General features: G+C 37.6%; 2 long non-coding RNA genes across 3 annotated transcripts in view; one reads left to right on the forward strand and one right to left on the reverse strand.

Annotated features, from left to right (window-relative positions):
• The window catches only part of LOC110016248 (uncharacterized), a 285,661-nt gene that overhangs the window by 84,685 nt on the left and 181,192 nt on the right, over nucleotides 1-19,784 (reverse strand). The gene's annotated exons all lie outside the window — the stretch shown is intronic.
• LOC144981522 (uncharacterized) lies at nucleotides 2,084-18,105 on the forward strand. The gene is made up of 2 exons (XR_013647139.1): nucleotides 2,084-3,580; nucleotides 4,608-18,105. It is a non-coding gene; the product is annotated as an uncharacterized LOC144981522 (long non-coding RNA).

The raw sequence follows: 19,784 nt of genomic DNA on the forward strand, positions 1-19,784 counted from the left end.
TTTGAGGCCTTTAACATACCCCAAAACTCACCAAATTTTGTATACACATCAGGAGTCGCGAAAAATTTCATATTTTATAGGAGAACGGCATAGGTAAACAAAAATGGCTCGATAGCGCCACCTGCAAAATTTGTTTTCGCGAGCACCTCCATATGCTTTATAGTACAAACCTGATTTTAACAGGGCATGTTCATCGGATAGAAACCTACAAAAAAGTCTCTTGGGACCAAGCTGTCAGTCGCACAGGAAGTCTGATATTTTGATGACAATATGTCATTTTTGCTGTATTTTGGTCATTTGCAGGCCTCGCTCTAGAACGAACTCCTCCTAGAGATTTGAGAGTAATGACTCCAAACTTTGGTTTTGTAAACTAGACACATGTCCGATGTTAAATTGCAAAGCTTTTAAGTTTTTATGGATGTTTGTGACCATGGCGGCGCGTCAAAATTGGAGGTCGTTTCGAAAACACGCCATGAAAAGAAAAATGGCCATTACTCAGCCATGCATAATCCAATCTGATCCAAAATTGATGTGCATGATTGTAGTCTGACTCTGAACACATCTGCAGTGAAAAAATCTGGAAAAAGTGTAGCGCCACCTGCTGGCAAGAGGAAATGACATGTTTTACTTGGAGCATCACTGCTCCGAGTAGGATGAGCCGACACACCTGAAAATGACGTCCACCTGTTGAAAAGCCATTGAAGTTTACTCTGACAAAAAACCATAACTTTCAATGCGGGGGTGTGGTCGTGACAGAGCGGCAAAGTTGGGCATCTCGCTATGCACACAAAAGTTGCTCTCACGTGCACATTCCTTGTCCAATCTCACTGAAATTCAATGGATATGATGAAGCTTCTATTCTGAACCCATGGATATGACAATCTTGGACGAGCTCTATAGCGCCACCTAGTTATTGCATTGGGCACATTCTGCCCTGTATTTTCTCTTTGCTTTGTCCGATGTGCATGAAATTAAAACTGGAGATACTCAGAAGGGTCCTCTCTCATCATGTAAAGTTTCATGGGTGTACACCTGACGGTGCCTGCGTAACAGGAAGTGGTCGATTATGTGCACCCAAATAATAGAAATTTATTATAAATCAGCCGTTTGTCTCAGGAAGCTGAGATTTCAGAATTAGATGCCTTTAATAACCTCCAGCTTTGATATGTAACACTATAGGGTCTACGAGAAACTTCATCACTTGATTTTTTTAATGAAATTTTGGACTGAACAAAGATTTTTAGCATAAATTCTGTTTAGGTTATCAGCACCAAGAATTCAACTTTCATAGGCATTTATGTGCTACTGCTTCCTAAAAAAATTCAGAATGATTGAAGTTACAGGTGACATCTTAGAGAGCATTACATCCAAAAAGGTCCGAAAACGTCTTTTTAGGCAAAACTGCAAACACCTATTTTTTTGCATAACTTATCTTTCAAATATCAGCACAAAAAAATTAAAAACGGTAGGGATCTGTGTTTGCTGCCTTCCATATTTTTTTCAGACTTAAAAGTGTAACAGATGATTTATAAAAAATCCTTTTCATCCAAAAACCTGTGTTAAATCTGTCTAGACTCCAAACAAACATTTTTTTTATGGTAACTTATGTTTCAACAATCGACACCAATTTTCACAGACCTAAAGCTGAACATGTCCCATAGCTCCCTGAATATTTTCATAGATATAAAATGAACTGGTCATTCTAACATCTGGCATTCTAACATCTAACATCTTACATGTCAAAGCCTCTCTCAGCCTGGCTCTGCTGAAGGAGTCGTGTTACAACCCCGCCCCCTCCTGCTGGGACCCCTGCTATGTAAATTAGCAAGCAGTGAACAGAGAGATGAGTAGTAAGAATGGCCATTACTCAGGCATGCATAATCCAAAGACAGCCAGTTAAACACTGAAAGACATATTTTTTCGGTATGTCTTTCATACATCTTTGGTATTAAAAACTCTCCAAGATGAATGTGCCTGACTCCACCTGCAGGTGGATCACAGACTTCCTGACGGACAGACAGCAGTATGTGAGGCTGGGGAAGCTCGTCTCAGATACTCGGACCACAAGCACCCGATCCCCCCAGGGCTGTGTCCTTTCACCCCTGTTACTCTCCCTGTACACAAACAGCTGCACAGCTGGTCACCTTTCTGTCAAACTCCTGAAGTTTCCTGGCAGAAAAGATCCCCTCAAGAAACACTGCAGGCTGTTCCATAAATAAAATATAGTTTTGCCATTGCCTTGCAGCTCGAAGTTCAAGTGATTTAGTTTTTCAGTAATTTCAGTCAAAAATGCAAGTTCAGATTCACCAAATTCAAATTCACCATATTCAGCAGACATCTCCTCCAATAGCACCTTGAAAATCCTGTGCTGTTTTGCTTTGCCGCTGAGGTGTTGATTTTCACAATAGGAGTCATCATGTGTCCAGAGCCAATCACTTGTGCACATAAGGCCTGCTGGTGAATGAAGCAGCAGTAATGCAGACATTTTGGAAAGTCTGGGTCAGCTTTACAGTGAGTGATGAAACCTGTTTGTCTATTGATCATAGCAGGAGCCCCGTCTGCAGTCACTGCTACCAGCTTTACTAATGGTACTTTTTCTGCACAAAAACTCCTTCACCGTGTTATACATTTCAACTCCTCTTTTAATTGTCTGTAAGGGCAGTTGTGTTTTGAAAAATTTTTTAGACTTCTTTATATTTATAGATATGAAGATTTCTCAACTTAAATAAAGCAGCCGATTGAACTTCTAAGAAAAGTCCACCAGAGAGAGTCAAAGGGATTACAATTCGGCCTCTAGGTAGCAGGTGACCGTTAAGTATTTATGCTGTAAAAGATTTTGTTGTTCTTTGACAAAGTTCACATGCAGCAGGCTTCCCCCACCAGCAAAGCATCATGGGAAGTATGACGTCACAACCCCTGAATAGCAAACGTTTCTTGTGAGATGTATCTAACAGAATCACCCACAAAACATTTTTTTGAACACAGACATAACACAAAGAAGACAACACACCACCACTTTGGGATTGGAATGTAATTTTATTAGATTTTAACCCTTGGGATCAAACTAAAAACGGAGCTGTCTGATTGGTCCATGGGAGAACTCATGCCAATGGGGCACAAACCCAACAGCTACAATGTTCCCTAACGGACTAATGATCAATAAAATAATTACTATAAAATGTTCTACACATACATACGGAACTAAACGAAGTAGAACTTCTATTATTTCATGAAAGCAATGACATGTAATCAATCTACTTCATCAAATACGAACGATAAAATGCATGATGGGAAAAACCACAAGTCAAGCAGCTGGTCAAGCCATTGAAGGCAGGGCATTTTCGTCTGAGTACTCCCTCTGCTCGACCCCTGCTGGACGACTGGAGAATCACACCCCACAGAGAATTTCGCTGAAGCTTGCCGAATTTGAGCAAATCAGTTCTTTTCAGAACTTTCTCATTTCCTCTGCACTTCGATCTTCGACGCTCCTGACCAGCAAGGAAGACTACAGGACCCCCAGTGAGAAGAACTCGACCTTGCCAGACGCACTGCGCCGAGGACGCCTTCAATTTGACTCGAGGTTTGTCACGACCATTATGAATTTTCCCGCGACTTGTAAACGAACCATTACTTTAATCGACCATCGACACTTTTTTACATCGCCACAACGACTACTCACCTTCTGATTATCAATTTTATTGAATAAAAAACCGTAAAAGTTGCTTAAAATTGATTAGACGAACGCAAATAATTTGACCTTTTACTTCGTTGAACCGGAAGTGATGGCGGGCATTTTGTTTCGAACGTAATTTTAAAAAGACTTTTCAAAGCAAACCAACCGACGAATTTTCTTTTTAAACGGACACAAATGTACAAAATGACATGTAGAATCGATACTGGTCGACAAACAACAAGTTTCTATCAGTTTCAGAGATCGTTTTTTTTTTGTAGTCTATCCACCATCTTTGTAGTTCTCAATTAAATATTCGAATGTAGTTTTTACGGTTTTTAAACCACATTAACCAGTGAAACTCCTTTCTAATTGATCAAATACATAGCAGTTCACATATAATACATTTTGAACGCGTGCCGACCCGTGAGTATTTCCACTGAAGATCAGTTCCAACCTATTTTGTACTTTTTAGGTTTTAAGTTAAATTTTCAGTGTTTAATAATTTCATAGGACACATGTTAAATTTATTTGTGTATAAATGTTTTCATATAATCTATAAGTGTGGCAGCCAGTATGAATATATTTGCAGGAACACACACAGATTTTAAAATGGCTGCTTGGCCTCCTGTTCGCTTTAGGATTGATAACGTTATTATTAGTTTATAAATGTTTTTATGGTCTTGGGCCTTCATATTTGTCTGATATGATTTTAATGTATGATCCCCTGTGGACCCTGAGGTCCTCTGATACAGGCCTTTTGGTTATCCCAAAAGTTAAAACACACGGCAAGGCCTCATTCAGTTTTAATGGACCTCCTCTATGGATTAGCCTCCCAGAGAGCATCTACCATTTCATGTCTATTAAAGTTTGTTTATGTATTTATTTTTGTTTGAATTAAATGTTTTTCCTTTTACATTTTTATTTGTAACTCCAGAGTTTTCCTCTGAGGGATCTTCCACACCAGTGACTAAACCTTTGTCTGGACAACAGAGAGAGGAGCTGTTTGCTGTTTTTTCCAGAGAACGTTGTGTTTTGTAAGCCATTAAAGAGTTTGGTAAAGGTAAGTTAAATTTGCAGTGTTTAATAATCTATTATAGCAGTGATCCCCAACCTTGTTTCAATAAACTTGATTGCACATTTTTTAAGTTAACGGACAGGTCTTTGAGATGTTGGTGGAGGATTACTGTAGCAACGCCACGCAGAAGGAGGAACAGATGTGTGACATCACACATCCCAGCTTTAATTTAGACACCCATGGATAGAACATTGCATGGCTCTCATCATCCTCCCCCCTTCTGCCACTCATGGTGCAAAAAAGAAAAATGTAGCTATTTTTTTCTGGAAGTAGAAGGCTCCTCTTCTGTCTCCTGGCTGGGCCTTTTCACCTATGCAAAAAAAACTTTCCAAAGACGTTTGTTTTTTACTCATTTTGCTAGCTCCTGGGTTTTATTTTAGCGATAACTTATCACGTGACTGAGAGGAGCACCTTGGTCTGTGTTACTATGGAAGCGATTCTGTAGCATTAATAAAAAGCAAAGTCAAAACCAGAAATGCCTTTTAATTTTCAAGATGAAGCTGCATTTTTTGACTCAAAAATAAAATGAAAAAGCCATCCACCAAAATGCTTTTTCATTTCCTTCTTCAACACTGATTATTCTGTCACTTAATTAAAATTAAAATGAAAATGGTATTTGACATTTCATTTTCAAGACGTTCCATGGTAAATGTGTAGCATAATTCATTTAGAAATGTCTAATTTGACATTTAAAATGGATTAATAGAAATGCTTTTTATTTTCAAAGTGAAGCTGCATTTTTTGACTCAAAATTAAAAAGAAAAAGCAATACTTCAAAATGCTTTATCATTTTATACTGCAACACAGCTTTTTTGTCACTTAATTAAAATGATAAAGAAAATGGTATTTGACATTTCATTTAAAAAAAGGTGCATGGTAAATGTGTAGCATAATTCATTTAGAAATGTCTAATTTGACAATAAAAATGGTTTAACAGAAATGCTTTTTAATTTTCAAAATGTAGCTGCATCAAATAGCTCAAAATTCAAATATAATTCAAATATAATAGCAATATTTCAAAATGCTTTTTCATTTTATACTTCAAACCGCTTATTCTGTGTCATAATTAAAATGAAAATGCAAAGAGGGGATTGCATTTGCATTTTAACATCCACCCTGCAAAACTTGGAGCAATATTCATTTCTTAAAAGCATTAGCAGAGGGGAGGCGGGGCGATGACGTCACTGCTTTCTCCGTGTGTCCGCCTGCTGAAAGACACACGCACCAGGAGCAGACTGTTAGTGGCAGAGAAGAGGGTTTTGTGATGGTTGTGAACTTCTGATGAGTTTGCACAGCTTCTCAGGACTAACTAGCAGCATGTCCGTCTTCTGCGGTCCTCCTCCTGACGCACGCAGACAAGCTTTTTATCTTCGGACCGCCAGCTGCCTTTTCATAGCGGAGCGCGAAGCTCCGATCGCTGAAGGCGGAAATGCTGCTACGATGATCCGAGAAACCATCATATGAATTTGTGTTTCCAGTGGTGTCCAGAACAAAATAAAAACTGATGTAATTCTCACATATTTACAAATTTATTTGCAGCTAAATTTGCTGTTTGACAGCTGGAGCTCCATCAACAGACAGATTTCTCCATGCTAAACGGTTGCTGGTTGGACCAAAAACACTCACTCAGCGTGAAGCTGCAGGAGACTATCTTCATAATGTGCTTTTATTACTGTTATGATTATTATTAAAGGCCTGCTCTGCTTGATCATATGTTTGTAAATCCGTGCGGTCAGACGACGCTGAAGAAGTTGGGTTGGGATTCACAGCTTCTGATTCAAGAGGGAGCTAAAGGAACATTCTGCTGCATTTCTCGCATTAAGATCCAGGAATCCAGGTTTGAGCAGGCCAGGTCCAGCGGTTTGTGAACAGGACCCAGTTTTAGGTGATCTTAATGCGAACACAGACACACCAGGTCTCTCAGCGACAGCGGCCGTACACACGGAGAAAGCAGTGACGTCATCGCCCCACCCCCCCTCTGCTAATGTGTTTAAGAAATGAATATTGCTCCAAGTTTTGCAGGGTGGATGTTAAAATGCAATCCCCTCTTTGCATTTTCGTTTTAATTATGACACAGAATAGGCGGATTGAAGTATAAAATGAAAAAGCATTTTGAAATATTGCTTTTATATTTGAATTTTGAGCTACATTTTCAAAATTAAAAAGCATTTCTGTTAATCCATTTTAATTGTCAAATTAGACATTTCTAAATGAATTTTGCTAGACATTTACCGTGGACCTTTTTTAAAATGAAATGTCAAACACCATTTTCTTTATCATTTTGATTAAGTGACAGAATAAGCTGTGTTGAGGAAGGAAATAAAGCATTTTGAAGTATTGCTTTTTCTTTTTAATTTTGAGTCAAAAAATGCAGCTTCATTTTGAAAATCAGAAAAGCATTTCTATTAATCCATTTTAAAGGTCAAATTAAACATTTCTAAATGAATTATGCTACACATTTACCAGAGAACGACTTGAAAATGAAATGTCAAATACCATTTTCATTTTAATTAAGTGACAGAATAAGCTTTGAGGAAGGAAAAGAAAGCATTTTGGGGGATTGTTTTTTCATTTTATTTTTGAGTCAACAAAATGCAGCTTCTTTTTGAAAATGAAAAAGCATTTCTGGTTTTAACTTTGCTTTTTATTAATGCTACTGAATCGCTTCCATACATTACTGGTGACATAGACGGGTGTGACAGTCACACAGAGAATCGGGCATCTTTTCAAAATAAAACATCTTTCAGATTCAGATATAAATAAACCGGAAGTAAAGTAAGTTATTTATTATTTGCGGCCCGGGGGTTGGGGACCACTGTATTATAGGACACATGTTACATTTATTTGTGTATAACTATTTTCCAATAGTCTGAATATTTAATTTTATGTTTTTGATTATTTGTCTGTGTGGTATAAATGTATTGCTTTATGTATACATAATAGAAATGAGAATTTTATTTTAATGGTGGTTTCATTTTTTTATTTTTTTTTTAGATGCCACGAAAGAAGGGATTTAATATGCGTCGCACCAAAGTGTGTAAGGTTCAGGAAGAAGGTAAAACTTCTGGTTGTGTTTGTCTGGAGCAAATACAGAGGCCTTTGATTTCTGGAATGAAAGTAAGATTGACAAATTCAAGTGATAGTACAACATCGCTTACATGTTGTGTTGTGGCTGCAATCAACCATGTTGTTGCTCCAGTGTGTACATGGAGGGACGCTGATGTTGATAATATTAGAAATGAAGGTGTGCAGTTGGTTTGTTCATTTAATGGAAGTGATGGATGTGTGAACAATTCCGAAAAGTTATTCAAGGTTTCTGAAAAGCTCAGTGTGTTTGGAAGAATTTGGGATGTTGCTATCAATGAGCCTGTGTATTCTGGTGATTCAAAGAGTGAAGATTTTTCACTGTTGTATGAAATGATGCAGGAGCGACTGATGGAGGAAGATCTGTGTTTGTTGGATTTGCAGGGTTTCGTTTGTGCTGTCATTCATCACAAAGAGTATTTTGTTGTGGTTGATTGTGGTGCACGAGATTCATCTGGAATGTTTTCTAATATTGGAACATCTGTGGCTGTCTTCAACAGTTGCTTTAATGACTTGATGTTGCACATTTGGAACTTGAAAAAGTCTTTGAATGCAGAATGGTTTGGCATTAGTTCAATGTTTGTGAAAGAAGCTTCTTGGGACGGGTGTAATAATACATTTGGTTTGGGAGCAGAGGATGCACGTGTGAATCAGTCAGTTTTGGGCAAAAGACAGACTGGTTTTATAAAAGAACATGTTCAGGAGTTAAATGACAAAATTGTGGTTGGCGATAAATGTAAAGTGTTAATGGAATGCAAAAATACATTGAAAATTGGAAAAAAGGGCAGTAATTTAAAAAAAAAATCATCTTCAGTGATTTTAAATGAAAACAATTGTAACAGATTTGACACAGAACGTTGTGTAAGGGGATCTTTTCATCAAGGAGATCGGCAGCTTCAAAACAGAGGTGTGCAGTGCATGGCAATAGCCCTGGTGAGTATGGCTAAACACACGCATCGTAGTGTTTTTGAGTGGGAGGCAACAGACTTGGACCATGTTGTGTTTCTTGGTGATCAGCTTTACTCCTCGGTGTGTGAAAACAAAATCATCCCTGGAAATTTGAAGTTTTTGTCAGTACCTGATTTGCCCATGGATTCTGAAATTGATGGTAAATTATTTAAGTTTGAGTATGGTGAATACGTTTCTGGGATTGTTAATGTGAGTAATGGTAAATTTGTTGACAGTGGTGAAGTGATAACTCTTAAAAAGGGACTGGAGCACATGCTTGTCAAGTATAAAACATGTTTTTTGACCATAGGCAGTAGTACTTGTGCTGTTATTTCAGAAAACGGCCATTATGCTGTGGTGGATTCACATGCACGCAGTGGTACTGGAATGGCAGATGTAAATGGAAGAAGTATTATCATGTACCTTCCTAGTCTTAATGATTTATACAATTATATTTGTTGCCTGAGTATTTCACTTGCAGGGAAAGAAATGGCTTTTGAAATTGCATCCGTTGCTGTTACTGACAATGATCATAGTGAGAAAAATAAACAAAGTGTGCTTGAGAAGGATTGTAAAACTGGATTAAATACTGGGTCACAGTTTGGTTTCGGGTGCAGTTTAGATGTTCAAACTGGTCCCTTACCGTTGCATGAAAGTAACAGAAAGCGTAAGCTTTCTACTGTGCAACGTGAATCAAAGAAGACAAAATGGTATGATGCTAATGAAGCTAGTTTGGATGTTGAGTTTCTTGATGTTTCATCAAAGAAACTTGAGTTTTACCCTGTTGATTTTGATGTTACACAAGCATTGTGTAAACAACTGAATGTGCATTGTGAAAACACTGCTTGTTCTAACCCTCTAGAGGTTGATATGTTGGGAATTCCATGTCAAACTGATCATATAGTAGCCGATGGCAATTGTTTTTTTAGGGCTGTGTCCAAAGTTATTAGTGGTACAGAGAAAAATCACATAAAGTTAAGACGTGCAGTTGTCACACATTTACAAAAGAATGTTGGAAATTATAGTTCTCTTTTGAGATCTGAAAATATGTCTGTGGATGAATATCTCAATGTTTCTAGAATGAGATTTTCTGGTAGTTGGGCTACAGAGGTTGAAATTCAAGCTACAGCTGACTACTTGGGTGTGAGTGTGTATACATTTCACAATGAACGTTGGTTGAAATATGCCTGTCAACGTAAGGCCATATCTAAACAAGGCATATATTTGCAAAATATAAATGAGTGTCATTATGAAGTTGTAACTTGCGTTGAAATGTTTCAGCAGCAGCGTTGTTTTGGGTTGTGTAAATCTATGGAAAAAAATAATTTGGGTCATAATATGAGGCAACGCAAAAGAGACTCAGAAATGCTGTCAGAAGGAGATTGCAAGAGTGTTAAACATGGCAGGTCTGAAGTTGGTGATTGTAATGAAGTTTTGTTTAGTGCATTGGTTAACAATGATCACCAAAACAGTGAAATTTATCAAAGTAACAATTTAGTTGAAAATGCTTTCAGTTTTTATCCATTGTCGTTTGAGAGTGCAGTTTTGTTGTCAAAACATATTGATTTAGATTTTGTGAAGCAGTATGAAGACATTCCAACTAATAATGTAACGCTTGGTTCTATTTGTAAGACAGAGGTCACATTAAATGATGGCAATAGTTTTTTTCGTGCTATTTCTCGAGTCATTAGTGGATCTGAAAATTGTCATAGAAGAGTTCGACTGGCTGTTGTTAAGTTTATGCTAAAGAACAGTGACATTCATATGAAGTTGCTGGAGAAAGGATATGCCACAGTGTCTGAGTACATTCAAAAGTCACGTATGAAATATGTTGGCAGTTTTGTATGTGAGATTGACATTCAAGCTACTTCAAATGTTTTGGGAGTAGAAATTTTTGTACACAATGGTAGCATATGGAGAAAGTATAACCCTGTAAATAAAATACTTGGAAATCAAGCAATTTATTTGCGAGAATGTGGTGAGAAATATTACGAGGTTGTTGTTTGTGTTCATTGTAGTGGTAAAATTGGGTGTGCCAATTGGTGTAAAAGCAATAGTATTTGTTCTGAGAAACCACTGTTAAGATGTCGTTCTTTTCAACCACATAATGTTAGTTGTGATTCAGTTGGTGAATCTTCCTTTTCAAAGTATCTAAAAAAAAGGAGATCTTTTTACCACAAAATGCAATATCAAACAAGTGAACTGCATAAACAGAAGAAAAAAGATATGAGTAAAAGGAAATATGCATCTGATTCTTTGCGTAGATCCAGAGCATTAGAATTGAGTAAAAATAAATATAGGGAAAATGCTATGCATAAAATGTGGGTTAAAGAACGTAGTTCTGCAAAATACAGAACTGATGATTTACACAGACATCGTGTTAAAAATGGGAGTAAAAGCAAGTATAAATTTGATTTGTTACACAAACATAATGTTAAGGAAATGAGTAAAAGAAAATATCAGATTAATGTTACTCATAGAGAAAATGTTAAAGCACTGAGTTCTAGAAAATATCAGAGTAATGTTACTCATAGAGAAAATGTTAAAGCACTGAGTTCTAGAAAATATCAGAGTAATGTTACTCATAGAGAAAATGTTAAAGCACTGAGTTCTAGAAAATATCAGAGTAATGTTACTCATAGAGAAAATGTTAAAGCACTGAGTTCTAGAAAATATCAGAGTAATGTTACTCATAGAGAAAATGTTAAAGCACTGAGTTCTAGAAAATATCAGAGTAATGTTACTCATAGAGAAAATGTTAAAGCACTGAGTTCTAGAAAATATCGTCAAGATCCTCACTTTAGGAAAAGTGTGTTGGATGGGATGAAATTGAAGCGACAATTGAATAAAAAACAGTTGGAAGAGTTTGATGTTGTTATGAAACAATTTTTGGATAAAGTTAAAGATGGACCTGGGTTTGTTTGTTGTGTATGTCATAGGTTGTTATTTGAACATCAAGTATTACATTGTAAAAAAGAGTTGTACAGTAATGCAGGACTTGGACTTATCGCTGATCAATGTATCACTTCTGGTTATTTGCATATCTGCAATGCAAACTGCTCAAAAAATTGTGAATGGATGAAAACATCAAGAAGCAAATTGTGGATTTGTTACACGTGTCATGCTAAAATCAAGAAAGGTAAAGTACCAGCTGAAAGTGTTAAAAATAACTTAGAACTTGAACCTATACCAGCGGAATTGGCATGTTTAAATCAATTAGAACAACATCTAATAGCGTTACATATTCCATTTATGAAACTGTTAGCATTGCCCAAAGGTGGACAGAATGGCGTGCATGGACCTATTACTTGTGTTCCTGCAAATACTGAACAAACAACTTATTTGTTACCACGCATGTCTATTGAGGGTTCTCTTGTGCCTGTGAAATTAAAACGGAAGCTTACTTATAAAGGACATTATGAATATCAGTATGTTGATACGGAACGTGTTAAGCAGGCTTTACAGTTTTTACAAACCCATAATTATTATTATAACAACGTGAAATTTAATAATGATTGGATTAATGGTTTTTGTAAAGAAACATCTGATGTGGTAGAAAAAGATGTTGAATGCACTGCAAATGTTGACGATTCAAATGTTTTAGGAGATGAACTTCTGCATGATAGACAGCAGCATTGCATGTTCCAGGACACTTGTCTAATGCCAGTAGACATTGGTCAAGAGGCTTTGGATCAATATTTTGATCACATTTTGAATGTAGCTCCCGCTGAAGGCAATAGTCCGGTGAAGTTGTTGTCCGATATTACAAATGAGGCTAAGTGTTTTCCTGTGTTGTTTCCTAAGGGTGGACCAACATATCATGATGGAAGACAACATCCTTTAACTCTATCACGATATTTTAACAACAGGATTCTTAATGCTGATTGTCGTTTTGCACAAAATGTGGAATATATTTTTTTTGCCCAATATATGACAGAATTAGAAAAGGTCGTTTCAAATGTTTCGATTGCAGTAAGAAAAGGTAAGTATAATTTTAAAAATAAACGAGTAGTTACTGGAGAGTTGTTGAAAAGTGATGATTCTATTAAAAGGATGTTGGAATTTGATGATGGGTACCGATTTTTAAAACCAATTAGAGGTACGCCAGCTTTTTGGCAGGCGGCCCAGAAAGACCTCATGGCTTGTGTGAGGCAGCTTGGAATCCCCACATGGTTCTGTTCATTTTCTTCAGCTGATATGCGTTGGAAGAATTTACTTTCCTGCATTCTGAAGCACGAAGGTAGAACTGAAACTGTGGAGCAGTTGGAATGGGCAGACAGATGTGAGCTTTTGCGTCGTAATCCTGTCACTGCTGCTCGGATGTTTGATTTTCGTTGGCATTGTTTTCTGAAAGAGGTTCTTATGTCGCCTGCATGTCCTATAGGAAAAATTAAGGATTATTTTTATAGGGTGGAGTTTCAGCAACGAGGCTCACCACATCTTCATTGCCTGTTTTGGATAGAGGATGCACCTGTAATTGACAGAAATACAGATGCTGAAGTGATTGCATTTATTGATCGTTATGTGACTTGTGAGTTACCATCAAATATTGACTTACTGGAAATTGTAACATCTGTGCAAAAACACTCTGAAACACATGCGAAAACATGTAAAAAAAAAGGAACTGTGTGTCGTTTTAATTTTCCTAGACCACCTTCTGCGCGTACATTCATATCACGTAGCACAAGTGCTGAAGAGACACAGTCTTGTCAATGTGTGTTATCACAGAAAGAGTCTTGCAACTGTAAAGAAAATGCACAGACACCGCAATTGAAGAAAAAAGAGGCTTCTGCATTGATTGCACACATTAAAGCTGCTCTCTCAACTGATGGGCCAACTTATGACAATGTTGAGGATTTGTTTGAATCTGTTGGGTTAAACCAAAGCACATTTGAAACTGCATATAACTGTTGTGCTCGGAAAACCCATGTTGTGCTGAAACGTCAACTTAAAGAAGTTTGGATTAATCAATATAGCAAGCCACTGTTAAAATGCTGGAATGCTAATATGGATATACAGTTTGTTGTCGACGCATACGCATGTGTTGTGTACATCATTTCTTACATCTCTAAATCAGAGAAGGAAATGGGTTTATTATTGCAGTGTGCACAAAAGGAAGCATGCAGGGATGGAAATGCTTCTGCCAAAGAGAGTCTAAAAACATTAGGCAGTACATATTTGCACAACAGAGATGTATCTGCTCAAGAAAGTGTTTATAGACTGACAAATGCACATTTGAAAGAGTGCTCTCGGAAAGTTGTGTTTCTTCCTGTTGGTGAAAATACTGTTAAAATGAGTTTACCGTTAAAAGTACTTAAAGAAAAAGCATCAAAGCATTCTGTTAGCACAGATGATATGTGGATGACAAGCATTGTGGATAGATATAAGAACAGACCTAAGAGTGATGATTTTCCTTCAATGTGTTTAGCAGTATTTGCTTCCGAATTTCGTGTGTTGTCAAAAAATGAAAGTGCTGCTAAGCGAATAAAGTTGAACAACAACACTGGATATGTTGTAAAAAGAACCCGCACACAACCTGCTGTTGTACGTTACGTTAAGTTCTCTGAAACAAAACAGCCTGAATTGTTTTATCAAAGCAATCTGCAGTTGTTTTTGCCATACTACAGCGATAGCCAGCTGAAACCTCAAGGTTTTGAAACGTATCAAGACTTTTTTCATAAGGGCACGATAAGACTTGGTAATTCAGGTCTGCAGTTGGTAAAGTCCGTGGTAACATTAAACAGAAGTAAATTTGAAATTGATGGTGATAAATTGGTTAATGCTCAGCAAGGGATAGATAATGCTGGTGTAGTTGAAGATGCCTGGTGTGAATTATGCCCTGAGCAAGAATTGGAAAGACTTGAGTGTCAAGAGTTGTTGCAGAACCAAAAAAGTGTCGATGATGAACAGGAATTTGATATTCCTGATTTAAGAGTTTCTGCTCAACATAGCCATTTCTTTCAACTGAATAACACAAAAATGCCTCGTAGTGATGGCTTGGCTTTAATTCGCTCTTTAAATGAAATTCAGATGGATATTTTTTACCAAGTGAGAAAATGGTGTGTGGAAAAGGTTTTGGGAAAAAAGCCAGAACCATTCCACCTGTTCATAACAGGAGGTGCAGGGACTGGTAAAACTCACCTAATTAAAGCAATAAAATATGAATCAAATAGACTATTGTCTCCTCTTTGTCGTCATGTAGATGACATCTGTGTTTTGTTGACGGCTCCCACAGGAATTGCTGCGTTTAATGTACAAGCAAGTACTATACACAACACTTTTTGTATTGGTAAAGATGTCCGCTTACCTTACACACCACTGGGTGAGGAAAAATTAAATTCTTTACGTGCCATTTACAGCAGTTTACAGATTTTGATAATTGATGAAATATCCATGGTAGATCATAATTTATTAGCATATATTCATGGGCGTCTGAGGCAAATAAAGCAAACTGGTAACTCTGCATTGTTTGGAAATGTTTGTATTATTGCAGTTGGGGATTTCTTTCAATTACCTCCAGTGAGAGGAAAACCATTGTATGTAGAAAATGTGGGTATGGATCTTTGGTGTGGTGTGTTTGAAATTGTTTGCCTAGAAACCATTGTACGCCAAAAAGATCAGGAATTTGCCAAATTACTCGGCAGAGTTAGGACACGATGCAAAGGTACTGAAATGTTAAAAAGTGATATCCAACAATTGAAGTCACGTGAAACGGGAGAAGGCAGCTCTGCTTTACATATTTTCCCAACTAATGGTCAAGTAAATCAACATAATTTAACCCATCTACACTCATCCTGTCCAGAGTATGTAACTATTAAAGCTCAAGATTATGTAAATTGTAAGGAAACAGGTAGACAAGTGTTACTAAGTGGTAATCATTCAAATGCTAACAATACTTGTCTAGCAGAAAGACTTCTTTTGGGGAAGAATGCACGTGTCATGCTCTGTAAAAATGTTGATGTGGCAGATGGTCTTGTCAATGGTGCATGTGGAATTGTGACTGATATTGTCTATAGAAACTCTGACTTTCCACAAATTGTTTTTGTGAATTTTGATAATAAAGACATTGGAAGACAACGGAAGAAACAGTATGAAAATCATCCAGGGCTTGTCTCAGGTTCTGTAGCCATTGTTCCAGAAGAGGAACGAGTCACAGGAAGAGGTGGTCTGAGACGTCAGTTTCCTCTAAAACTTGCTTGGGCTTGTACTGTTCATAAAGTTCAGGGTCTTACCATTGATAATGTTGTTGTGTCTTTGAAAAAAACTTTTGCTCCTGGGCAGGCTTATGTTGCATTAAGCCGCGTAACAAGTTTGTCTGGTTTAATTATTCAAGATTTTAAGGAACAGGCCATTTACTGTAACAAAACAGTTTCTGAATATGTGGCAAACATGCCTCAATATCTGATAAATAAAGAAAATCTCACTTCTAGTTCATGTGAATTCAGCATTTTCCTCATGAATGTGCAAAATTTACAGTGGCATGTAAAGGACTTAGCTTTGTGCACAAAACAGTTACATGTTAACTGCATAGCTGTAACTGAAACATGGCTTCCAAATGCACCTTTAACTGATGCATTGAACATCAGTGGGTATAATTTTTATAGTATGCCACGCTCACTGTCTTATAGTGGAGTAGATCCTAGACTGAATGTGATTAAAGGCTTAAAACATGGTGGTGTTGGAATGTACACCGTTGAAAATATCCTGTTTGAACATGTAGAGATACAAAATGTAGATATTGAATGTTTAGTGCACAGATTTATTACATCAAACATAGTCGTGGCAGTTCTGTATCGTCCACCATCATATGCCATTTCATTATTTAGAGAGAACCTTAAGAAATTAGTTGATCTTTTGGAGCCCCTGGGTGATACCATTGCTATAATGGGTGATTTTAATGAAAACTTAGTAAACTCTAAGACAATAACTGATTTCATGGCACATAAAGGTTTCATTCAACTGGTTTCTGAAAACACAACGTTAAAAAATACGATAATCGATCATGTGTACTTAAAAACAACAAACTATAAAGTCGAATGTACAGTTGTACAAACATACTTTAGTGATCATGATGGGGTTCTTTGTCGTTTTACACATGTAAGTGACTGTTGATGATTGTGGCAAAGGAGAAAGGGAGAGATGGCGACATCTTTATCTCTTTTAAGTCACAAATGTCTGACTTAATATAAAACGTCAAATGTTGAACTCAATACATGCTGGTGTCAGTTGTTGTGGCGAAGGAGAAAGGGAGAGATGGCGACATCTTTATCTCTTTTAAGTCACAAACGTCTGACTTAATATAAAACGTCAAATGTTTAACCAAATACATGCTGGTGTCAGTTGTTGTGGCGAAGGAGACGGGGAGAGATGGTGACATCTTTATCTCTGTTAAGTCACAACGTCTGACTTAAATTAAAACGTCAAATGTTTAACCAAATACATGCTGGTGTCAGTTGTTGTGGCGAAGGAGACGGGGAGAGATGGCGACATCTTTATCTCTTTTAAGTCACAAACGTCTGACTTAATATAAAACGTCAAATGTTGAACTCAATACATGCTGGTGTCAGTTGTTGTGGCGAAGGAGAAGGGGAGAGATGGCGACATCTTTATCTCTTTTAAGTCACAAACGTCTGACTTGATATAAAACGTCAAATGTTTAACCAAATACATGCTGGTGTCAGTTGTTGTGGCGAAGGAGACGGGGAGAGATGGTGACATCTTTATCTCTGTTGAGTCACAACGTCTGACTTAAATTAAAACGTCAAATGTTTAACTAAATACATGCTGGTGTCAGTTTTTGTGGCGAAGGAGACGGGGAGAGATGGTGACATCTTTATCTCTGTTAAGTCACAATCCTCTGACTTTATGGAAATATGGTTTCTTTTCCTGCATCATGAATACATATAAGGCATTACAAATTTACATTTTTTTCTGTAGTTAGCAATTGAGTAAAGAATCAAAATCCTTTTTTTGCATATTTCTAAATTTCAAACCATCTGATTTACAAACATATTACAAGTACTCAAAAAGTACTTCAGAAAGTAATTGAAATTTATGTATCTATTGCATTCCTATGGCCTAGTTATTCATGATGCAGGTTTTGCTTTCCTTGCCATGTGACTTCAAAAAAGCAAAAGACATTGGTAATGGTACTCCCAGTTACTGGGATGGGGTTCGATTCCCTACAATGTCCGTGTTCTGAGGTCACATAAACATTTTTTTAATGTCAGTGAATATATGTCTTCATGAATTAACTTTTTTAATCAGAGAAATTTCTATAAATCTCGCCATAGGAGAATCCCCACCGCACCCACCCAGACTAGAACATCAACGGGGTCCACTTCACAGCCGTGAGGCTGCAAAGTTAAACTCCAGCTTCCCCAGAAAGGGCAACAACCACAGACCAAGCCGACAAGCCCTGGCAGAAAAAATCCGCACAAGAAACACTGCAGTCTGTTCCAAAAAAATATATAGTTTTGCCATTGCCTTGCAGATCACAGTAAAAGTGATTTAGTTTTCCAGTAATGTCAGTCAAAACTGCAAGTTCAAATTTACCATATTCTTATTCATACTCACCATATTCAGCAGACATCTCTAATAGCACCTTGAAAATCCTGTGCTGTTTTGCTTTGCAGCTGAGGTTTTTTATGATTTTCACAATAGGAGTCATTATGTGTCCAGAGCCAATCACTTCTGCACATAAGGCCTGCTGGTGAATGAAGCAGCAGTAATGCAGACATTTTGGAAAGTCTGGGTCAGCTTTACAGTGAGTGATGAAACCTGTTTGTCTATTGATCATAGCAGGAGCCCCGTCTGCAGGTATGGCTACCAACTTTTCTAATGGTACCTTTTTCTGCACAAAAACTCCTTCACCGTGTTATACATTAAAACTCCTCTTGTAGTTGTCTGTTAGGGCAGTTGTGTCAATCATGTTAAATGTAGCTTGCAGCTCCAGAAACCAGAAGGAAGACTGAAGCCAAACGGTTCGAGCAGGGCGTTGTTCTTGGGGCGGTCGCCCATGCCAGGCGGTCGCACGTGCTCGGGCCCGCTAAATGCTACTTGTAGCTTTAATTATTATTATTATTATTCTTTTTCTTCCGACGGAAGAATCGCCTTTTTGAGGCCTTTAACATACCCCAAAACTCACCAAATTTGGCACACACCTCAGGAGTCGCGAAAAATTTCGTATTTTACAGGAGATTGGCATGGGCGCACAAAAATGGCTCGACAGCGCCACCTACAGTGACATTTGTCCCGAGCCCCCGCATATGCTTTAACATACAAGCTTGATTTTTTCAGGACATGTTCATCAGATGGAAACCTACAAAAAAGTCTCTTGGTACCAAGCTGTCAGTCGCACAGGAAGTCTGCTATATTGGTGTCAATATGTCATTTTTGCTCTATTTTGGACATTTGTAGGCCTCCTTCTAGAACGAACTCCTCCTAGAGATTTGTGAATAATTACTCCAAACTTTGGTTTTGTAAACTAAACACATGTCCGATGTTAAATTGCGAAGCTTTTAAGTTTTTACGGATGTTTGTGACCGTGGCGGCGCGTCGGATTTCAAGGTCATTTCGAAAACACGCCATGAAAAGACAAATGGCCATTACTCAGCCATGCATAATCCAATCTGATCCAAAATTGATATGCATGATTGTAGTCTGACTCTGAACACATCTGCAGTGAAAGAATCTGGAAAAAGTGTAGCGCCACCTGCTGGCAAAAGGAAATGACATGTTTGACTTGGAGCATCACTGCTCCAAGTAGGATGAGCCGACACACTTGAAAATGACGTCCACCTGTTGAAAAGCCATTGAAGTTTACTCTCATAAAAAACCATAACTTTCAACGCAGGGGTGTGGTCGTGACAGAGCGGCTAAGTTGGGCGTCTCGCCGTGCACAGAAGAGTTGCTCTCACGTGCACATTCCTTGTCTAATCTCACTGAAATTCGATGGAGGTGATGAGGCTTCCATTTTGAACCAATGGATATGACAATCTTGGA

The sequence above is a fragment of the Oryzias latipes genome, chromosome 13 (genome assembly GCF_053564925.1).
Source record: "Oryzias latipes strain Hd-rR chromosome 13, Olatipes_Hd-rR_3.1".
In the NCBI taxonomy this organism is placed as follows: Eukaryota; Metazoa; Chordata; class Actinopteri; order Beloniformes; family Adrianichthyidae; genus Oryzias; species Oryzias latipes.